The following is an 8990-nucleotide window of genomic DNA, read 5'->3' on the forward strand; positions in this document are numbered from 1 at the left end:
ATTCGCTCATTATTGCTTTTCTCCATTCCCAGTCTCCTTCCCCACTTCCTCACTTCTGCTTCCTGGGATTGTCTCCAAAGCAAACATCTGTCCCAGCCCCTCGTCTCAGGGTCTGCTTTTAGGAAAACCCGAACTAAGGCATTGTTTAAAACCACATGGCTACTCCTTAGGCAAAGTCATGACTTTTATGACTTCATTGTGGGGATGGAGATAAGAGCATTTTTCTGTCCTTTCATTTTGAAGTCTCACCATCTGTCCTATTCATTTGGCTGTGAAGAGGAGATTCTGCTTCTCTTCTCCCGACTGGCAGCAGCTCTTCTTCCTAGGGCCCCGTCAGTCTGCACTCCCAAACCATAACACCCAGAATCAAGCTAGATCAGATATAACACTAACGTAGGACTATCTTATGCAAACATGCCATTCAAAAAAAAAAGACTGTTTTCTATCACTCTTGAATATGACCTGTGAAACTTTCAAAAAGACACCTGGAAACAATCACAATGAAAGGATTTCATGCATTTTTTGGAGCAAAATTATATATTCAAATTACCTTGATATTAGATTCCATCACTTTAGAGGATTTTAGAGAACCCTGTAGGTGTCATTCAGTAGAGATAAAGGGACTCAGTTTGAAGGTTCAGTTAAAATTTTGTATTATTCACTGGAGATTTTTCCTATTGAATGTGCAAATTTAATATTTTGTTTAAAGATCCCAAAGCAGTTCTCGGTAACAGTGATAACTTTCCACATTTCATGGAAAGGCTACCTACGTCTAAAGAACCATAGAGGCTTTATTCTTTGTTCTAAGGTATGAGAGACATCTTGACATTTATGACTTATTTTTATAATTTGGAATATCAGGGAAAATTCATTATCTTGACTCTCTTTTTAAAGCAGGTGCATTGGGACCTCAATAGTTAAAGAGGATTAAATTAACCTCAAATTGTCATGTATCTGACTTTTGATTCACAAGTAATGTGGAGTCTCAACCTCATAACCTTGGAACTGAATGACAGTAAGGAAACACCCAGCTTTTGTGTTTACCACAGAAATAGCTGACTCTCACAGTTCCCCTTTAAAGCTTGATTATAAGCAAAAAGAGTCTTTCGGCACCACTGTAGAAGTTAGAGATTCTCCACCCCTACACTGAAGCTTTGAGCCAGAAATCCCCTTTCTGGATATATTATAGACTGAACTGTTCCTTCCTACCCTCCCACCCAAATTCATATGTTGAAAATTCATCACATCGCCAATGTGATGATATTTGGAGATGATATTTGGGAGATAATCAGGTTTAGATGAGGTCATGAGAGTGGCCTTTCATGATGGGATTAGTGTCCTTACATGAAGGGACACCAGAGAGCTTGCTGTCTCTTTCTCCATGTCATGTGAGGACACAGTGAAAAGCTGTTTGAAAGGCAGTAAGAGAGTCCCACTAGAAATTCGCCATGCTGGTACTCTGATCTCAGACTCCCAGCCTCCAGAACTGTGAGAAAATAAATTTTGTTTTATTTTTAAGCCATCTAGTCTACAGCATTTCATTATAGCCAACTCGAGCTGACTAATACAAATATAAAAACTCCAGAAGTATCAGTTGGATATGTAGAGGACTCAAATATTCTTGCCTCTCCCTTTGGAGACTTTTAATTAAACATATAATTCTCCTGGGTTATCTCAACCCTTATCTACCTCGAATATTTTCTGAAAACAGCTCAAATAAAGTCATAGCCTGCTCTACAGCAAGGAGGCCTGCAATTCCAAGAGAAAATCACTCCAGTTTACCTGATGCAGAACGAGGAGCCGGTGGGGGTACAATGGGCCCTTGATTCTACCTAGCAGTGGGTCTGGGTCCACAGGGTGGTCCTGGGTGGGCTTCTTCGAAATCATGCCACACTATGCCAAGTAAATGTCAGCATAAGAATGTCCAAACCCGTAGAGAATTTTTATGAGAGTTAATTTGAGCCAAACTGACTACATATGCCAGGGAGCAAGATCCAAAATGCTCCAGAGAATAATAGATTTTCAGTTTCTTTCATGCATTTGAAATTAAGGAGGGAACTAAGGAAGACGACAGGAAGGTGGGGGAAAGCAAGGCGGAGACTAGATTACAAGATAGTTAACAAGATTATGTGCTCTCTTGAGGGTGGTTACAGCTTATTTCAAATATGTGTCGACCTTGATGTACAATGGACAGGGCTTGTTTAAGGCAAAGATAAACCTTTACTAAAGATGGATACTAGACTTATGGGAGGATTCACTCTGTAAGTTATATAAATGTCTAACCATTATACTATACACCTAAAACTAATATAATATCGAATGTCAAATGTAATCGAAAAATAAAAATAAAAGAAGTTATAAGTCTGGGGTGTGACTATGCACCATGACCAGCCCAGTCAGGAATTTATGATCAGATCACTGTGTGAGGTTACTTTCCACAGAATCCCTTTTTTCATCCATAGAAGAAGCCCTTCTACATGGATGCTGATGGTGTCCATCCCAGCCAAGCCCCTTTATCACGTGGGTGAATCCAGCCCCAGCTACTCTAAGGTTGGCTGCCGATGGCTCATAACTGCCCCTTTCTCTGGAGACTTGACATCTGCCCAAGGGAGCTGGCTACCTAGAGATGTCTGGAAACTTAGCCCCTCCTTCACCCGTAGCCAATGACTGCCTGATGTAGTAAAGACCAGGCCCCCTTGCCTGAAGGTGGGTTAATTGTGTAGTGTCATTTGTGTTCCAAAGATCTTGGCGGGTTCCTGTTAAGGATATCCTTTGCTGCTTTCTTTCTCCGACCTCTTCTTTCCCCCTAGTTCCTTAATCCTTTCCTCCTGAGAAATCCAACAAATCACTTGACCAAGAATCCCTCTCTCAGGCTCTGCTTCTAGGGAACGCCACTTAAGATACCCTTCAATTAAATACAGAATTCATGAGTGTGCTCCAGAGTATAAGGTAGCATTAAAAACTAGGTTTATTTGATATTAGACATTTACCATTTCTAATGTCCTTTTTAATTTTTTTTTATTTTTATTATGATGACATTCATTAACATCCAGTAAGTTTCAGGTGTACAATTTAACAGTAAGGCATATATATATTGCATTCTGTTCTAATGTCTTTTGAGACTTTCTTTTACCTGCAATTTTAAAATGTATTCAATTTGTAAGCGTTTGGAGATTTTCTTGTAAACATTCTGTTACGGATTTTTAAATTAATTCCACTATGATAACAGAACATACTTTGTATCAATAATGAAAGCAGAACCACTAGGATATATAGCTATATAACCTATACCTATTATACATATACTTAGGTATATGTATATTCTAGTGATTCTGCTTTTCATAGACACACACATGTCTATGTTTATATTTATATGTATATGGATTTGTCACAGAGATTTCACCTTATGCAATGTGGTAAATCTCTGTAAGGCAGGAAAGGCATTTGGAAAGGGAAGACAGTTATAAGTGGGAAGGAAAAACGCTGGGGAGGAAAGCAAGAAGCTGGAATCCAAAGCGGAAGCTGGAATTTATGAGAATAGGCTAAAACCTACGTCAGTGTTTTTCCCTCTGACCTTGGTGGTATGGGTGTCCTGCATTATTGGGCCTTTTATCATGGAGAAGCTAAGGAGGTCCCAGGGGAAAGTGAGACAGCTGCAGCCCCATCACTGCCTCACACCAAAGAAGTGAGTCAGCACATTGGTGACACTATGTTAGCTACAAAGTGACTGCTGCATCACTCCCCCACCTCAAAATCTCACACTGAAGTCTCTCTTGTGGCCTACCCCAATTAAAAATATACAAGAAAAGGGAAATATATATAGTTCAACCTAGGCAAGCCGACACCTTACAAAGCCACCTTAGTCCTTCCTTCATCAAGTTGGAACCTGTGTACATCTCCTTAAACCATACGTAATCTCCAGAGAAAGACAATATCAAATTCGTGTTTCCACATAATGTGATCCACCTATACCACACACATCCCTTTGCCCAAAAGAGGATTCAACCCCTTTTCTTAAATTTTGGAGTGATGTTTTTCTTTTGTACTCCAGAAATACTTCTCCTTACCGCTATTGTATACTAGTCATACCATTTTCCCTTAATGATCATGATCAATCACCCCAGTGAGTTAAAGTAACCACCTTCTTTACCTGTTGATTCAGTGGCATGAAGAGCCCAAAGCGGCCAGGTGGCGGTCTCAGTTTCTAAGAGGAACCATTGCTGTATTTTCTAGTGGAAAGAATATTCCCTCTGGAACTCTAGATTCCAAGACTCTTAGATTAGCAGAGCCTAAAGCTTTGGGGATAGAAAGCAAGCATTTGTCTAAGAGATCACTGAAGTTAATAAGGAGAGGAGTCACTTTCATTTCTACTCCTCAATTCCCTGTCTCATGAATCCTTTCTATCGGAGAAAGAGCACCATATGTTGGTCATGAATTCAGATAATTTATTGCATTCTGCAGGGCATTTCTCCAGCCTTACAAGATGTTGGCACCATACATGAGTCTTTAAAAGGCCATTTCACTTATATGCAGAATCTAAGGAACAAAAAGAACAAACTAATCAAAAACAGATGCACAAATATAGAGGACAATCTGGTGACGGCCAGAGGTGAGCAGGGTTGAGGGGCTGGGAGAATGGGATGAAGGGTTAAAGAAGTACAAATTAGTGGTTAATAGATGGTTACAGGGATGGAGAGCACGGCATAGGGAATGCAGTTAGCCTTAATGTAATGGCTAGGCGGAGAGCCAGAGGAAAGAAAGAGCAATGAGGGAGATCTTTCTATAAATTATTTAAATGTCTAACCAATGTACTGTATACTTGAAACTAATTTTTAAAAAGGTCATTCCATCATTCTTGTAAGCTAATTGTTTCAGAATGATGGTGATCATGAGAAGAACAGGGAACTCTATGAGCTTGAGCCCTTTCTCATATTTTGTTTGCTGTGAAATGAATCACTTGGTCAGAAGTGATGCAATGAGTAGTACCATGACAGTGAAAATTATTCTGTAAGTCCACAAAGAAGCACTTCAGGCAGGAAAGGAAAATTTATATTCAGAGTAATTGTTTCCTTTAATTACAAAGCACTTCCCCATCTGTAGTGGAAGCAGTATAATTTAAGCAACTTGCCATAGCTAGCTGGCTGAATCCCTAAGGAATGATGCCATACTGGAGGTTCAGTGTTGGCCTTTGCTGTTGGCAGATTGGGCACTCAGCAGTGGCTGTAGCCAGATGACCTTGTTGAGTGGATGTCCATATTGCTGAGTCAATGCATAACCTCCAACCCTGCTACCATACAGGGACTTTTTTCATGACTCCGTTAGGCAATGACAGGAATAACTAGGTGATTGAATCTGGCTGTCAGAGGGAAATCGGTGTCTAGCAAAACAATCTTTATCATTGAAACTTTTTAGAGAAGAGAGATTAAATAAAGAAGAATTTCAGGAAGAAAAAAGAAGAAACACATTGGAAATCCCAATATAGACATTTAGGTTAGGATTCTCAGAAATACCATAGAGCAATATTTTGGGAATAGTGAAGAATAAAAGCAAATTAGTGAATATATGAAAGGAATGAGTGGTTAGTTTTATCTCTCGATCTCCTCTCTTTCTCTTTTTAAAATTATTATCACACCAAAAGAACATAAACTAGATGTGAGGCATGAAGGGACATGGTTAAAATCAAGGAGTCCTCAGGGGGTTCTGAAGGAACGAATGTTAGGGGACCATGGCTCTCTGCAAATTGTTCTTGCTCACTAAATCTGTACTTCCTGCTCCCATAGTCCCATTTCACTGCAAATGCTGTGTTATTGCTACAATTTTCTTCCCTCCGGGTGATGAAAAAGACACTCTAGATTTCTATTTTCCTTGGGGTAACTATTTATCTCAGTTCATAGATGATATTGTTACTGGTGTAAAAAGAGCAATGATGCATAAATCAGCACGTGGTGGCCAATGTTTTATTATGCTCAGGTCAGTATTACCTAGTATTATTATTGGGTACTTGTTACTGTGTAACTTGCATGAGTTTTTCTAATTAATATTTTTGTGTCTGTCCCTGACTGATAAACTGAGTTTTGCTTTTGCTTCTGTGGGAGAGAAAGGAACTTTCATCTAACCTCCTATGTTCTTTCGCTGGCCTGGTCTAATAATTAAATCTGCATGACACAGATTAACAAGAGAAAATAACCAAATTTAATTACATATGTACACATGGGAACCTCACATCCATGAAAGAGTCAGAGACCCCACCCTCATACATGAGAGATTCAGAGAGAGAAAGTTAAAATGAGGTAAATATGGCATTCTACCTAAAGAGCTAAGGATGAAGTAAGGCCCCTCGGGGCTTCAGAGGGGACAAAGGTCATTGCAAGACAATCAGAACAGCAGATGCTCAGTAATTAGTAGTTTGCCTTGCCATACAGATAGGCCAAAAAATGTTATCTCTGATAATCTCTTATTACGGGCAAGGTCCCTAATTCAAGTTCTTCTAGTAGTTAAAGGAGAGGGCAGTAATTTTCTCTTGAGACCCCGGGGTCTCTGTTGCCTTTAACTCAAAATAATCTGCAAACCCCAGAAGTACATCTTGGGATGATTCATTCTGAACCCTTATACTTACTTGCTGTAGTTCAAAGCCAATTCATCAGAATAACTGGTTTCACAACATTTCATTAGTAGATTTGACCATCCATGACAATCGATTACTATTTTATGCCTCTGCTTCCAACAATTTATTTATTTCTAATAAATATTCCATTTTTTCATCTTAAGTATGCTCAAAATGCCAAGTTAAAAAAAAAGACATTTTCTATCTTGAAATAATGTCATTATTATAACACAAAACAGAAAGCTTTGAGAAAATATGGATCTAATGTACCTATTTTTAGACAAATAGGAAAAGGAGTTTCAGGATTTAAGAATATACGCAGTACAATTTTACATAATCACATATAAAGTAGGAATCAATTTTTATAAAAAGTTCTCATGCTGTAGAGCCTTGTTACTCAAAAAGTGGTCTGATACCAGCAGCATCAGTATCACCTGGAAGCTTACTAGAATGGTGAACATCAGTTCCCACCTCAAATCTACTAAAATCAGAATTTGCTTTTTCGTAAATTTTTATGAGATTCATATGCTATGAAAGTGTGAGAAGCACTGCACCAGAAAACAACCTTCGTAATTATACTATTTTGGTCTTCTAGAACCCTGTTTGCTTTTTGCCTACTACATAGACACAATAAATTTTATATAGCCGTGCAATGAAATCATGGTAAATATGAATGATATAAATGTATATTTATCAATATAAAAAGATGATCATATAATTAAATTTCAAAAAGTATTTAAATATTTTGTATGGTTCCATTTTTTTAAAAAAGTATATGTATATAAGTTTATATAGAAAAAAGTCTACTCCAAATATTAATGTATATAGAAGAGATTGCAAATGATTTCTTTTTTATTTTATTTTTTCTAACTTTTCTAAAATGAGCACCTATTACCGGTATAGTTTTTATAATAATAAAAGTTTTTTTTTTTTAAGTAGAAAATTAAAAATGGGATAGAATTGTATCAGGAAACACCGCTCAGCGAGCATCAAACACATTTGTTCTTTTATCTTGGATGGACAGTTGAAGCCCATGGCAAATTTGTGGTTTCAGCCAAAGGTCCTCAAAAGACTTCACTGGCTAGAGAGAGAGCTTGGACTCCGTTGCAGAACTTGCACTTGGTTCGTGTTATGGACAAAGTTGCTTCTAGGCAGCTCTGTCCTCTTATTGTTCTTCATCTGTCTTCTCTGCGTTATCGGTGTTGACAACAGCACCAATGGCATCTAGTTTGATTTTCTCTTAAAATGCAAGTTGCTCAACAACTGGACAGTTGCTTTCTGCTCATTCACCTCCAGGGCCCACAAGTCATGGTCCTGGGCATGGGTGGGACGCTGATGCTGGTGAACCGTGAGCTGGCGCGGTGTGATCGTGGGTTCCCTGGGGTCTCTGTGAGCCTGGCTCTGGCCACATAGAGCTGTGGCGCTGGGGACAGGAAACTGCATTCCCTGACTCAAAACATTTTTAAAGAGTGTAGAAGAAAAATCACTGGCCCAAGAGTCAAGAGTTATCTGGATGCCAGTCCCAGCTTTGCCTCTAAAGACATGGGGCACCTTGTCCGGTCCCTCACTTAACACCTCTGGCCTTCAGTTTATCCATCAGTTAAAGATGGAAACTGAATCAAGGATGCACTCTAAAGAAAATATTTAAAATGATGTGCTTCAAGAAAAAAGGAAAATAATTCCAGATGGAAGGAAGAAATGAAGCAATAAAACTATATTTATAATGCCTAAAATTACATACTTAAAATATAAAACAGTAACACTCAGAGTGGGATATATGAAATAAAAATATTCTAAATTTCTTGCACTGACCAGGAAGAGGATAAAAATCCCAGTCAATATTGCAATTTTGGATTTCAATGAATATGGGTTTGGTTTGCTAGAATTTTGTTTAGGATTTTGCATACATATTCGAGATATTATGTATATATATATATATATATACACACACACATACATATATACATACATACATACATACGTACATACAATGGCACCGTGACCAAGTTCTGTTAATTTCAGGTTAGTTTCATATTTGAAAATAAATCTGTGTACATTACTTATGTAATTTTCCTGCCAAATAAGTTCAACTTGAATTTAATTATAAGGAAAATTATACAAATTTGAATTGAGAGACATTCTTCAAAATGTCCAAATGGCTTGGACTCTTCAAAAATATCAGTGTGATGAGAGGAAAAAAATAGGAAAATATTCTGGATTAAAGGAAACTGGACAGAGTGACAGCTAAATGCTATGCAGGATCCTTTATAGAATTCTGGCTTTTTAAAAAAGGTTATAAAGGGCATTATTGATATAATTTAGGAAATTTGAGTATGAATTGTATACTAGATAATATTATAAATTAATGTTAAATATCTTTAATATG

This window comes from Pteropus alecto, unplaced genomic scaffold (genome assembly GCF_000325575.1).
Source record: "Pteropus alecto unplaced genomic scaffold, ASM32557v1 scaffold5, whole genome shotgun sequence".
Lineage (NCBI taxonomy): Eukaryota > Metazoa > Chordata > Mammalia > Chiroptera > Pteropodidae > Pteropus > Pteropus alecto.